The sequence below is a fragment of the Ornithorhynchus anatinus genome, chromosome 6 (genome assembly GCF_004115215.2).
Source record: "Ornithorhynchus anatinus isolate Pmale09 chromosome 6, mOrnAna1.pri.v4, whole genome shotgun sequence".
NCBI lineage: Eukaryota > Metazoa > Chordata > Mammalia > Monotremata > Ornithorhynchidae > Ornithorhynchus > Ornithorhynchus anatinus.
In genome coordinates, this window is record NC_041733.1 from 15621031 (window position 1) to 15622013 (window position 983).

The 983-nt window shown below is 46.9% G+C and overlaps 1 non-coding gene across 1 annotated transcript; it reads right to left on the reverse strand.

The window, feature by feature from the left end:
* Nucleotides 1-202: 202 nt before the first annotated feature.
* On the reverse strand, nt 203-340 carry LOC114812984. The gene has a single exon (XR_003760597.1). It is a non-coding gene; the product is annotated as a small nucleolar RNA SNORA7 (small nucleolar RNA).
* Between the last annotated feature and the right edge of the window lie 643 nt (nt 341-983).

Here is a 983-nt window from a genome sequence, read left to right on the forward strand (position 1 = left end):
ACGTCTAACCCATAGCGATGCCATAGACACATCTCTCCCAGAATGCCCCACTTCCATCTGCAATCGTTCTGGTAGCATATCCCATAGAGGTTTCCTGGTAAAAATACTGAAGTGGTTTACCATGGCCTCCTTCCGCGCGATAAACGAGTCTCTGCCCTTGACCCTCTCCCGTGCCGCTGCTGCCCAGCACGGGTGAGTTTTGACTTGTAGCAGGTTGCCTTCCACTTGCTAGCCACTGCCCAAGCCAGGAATGGAATGGGTCTGCCTCTGATTGACTCTCCCTCCTGTAGTCGTGACTGGTAGAGTACTGGAAACTCTCCAGGTGCGACCCTGAGAGGGGAAATATTAATAATACTAGTACTGTCACTTCTACTGCAGGATACTATCCTAAACACTGGGGAAAAGCACAAGATTAATACTGTAAAAATGATGCCTGGTGGGTCGAACCTAGAAAGAGAGAATGAGGCAGGAGGGGAAAATGGGGATAGCAGATATCCCCGGGGAGGGGATAACAGGGTAAAGTTCCACTGAAATGACAATTTTAAAAGAACAATGAACAGAGAAGATAAAATTTCATTGAAATGATCATTTTAAAAGAACAACAAACAGAGAAGACAGCCATTACAGCTTGAAGGGTGGAAGAATTTGGGCTCTTAGCTACTCCAGTTGAAGTGAACGGGATAAGATGAAATGAGGGCTTAGTCAGGAAAGGCCTCTTGGAGGAGATGTGCTTTTAGTAAAGTTTTGAAGAGAGGGGGCAAGCACATATAAAAAGTCCTCCCGTCCGTCACCATCAGGAAATGCTCAGGATTTTCCTTCTCGGAGAGTTTCCTCTTAGTCCAAAGACTCTATGAAGACACTCTGAATATCTTGCTTTAGGAGAAGCAGCATGGCTTAGTGGAAAGAGCACGGGCTTGGGAGTCAGAGGTTGTGGGTCTCTAATCCCGGCTCTGCCACTTGTCAGCTGTGTGATTTTGGGCAAG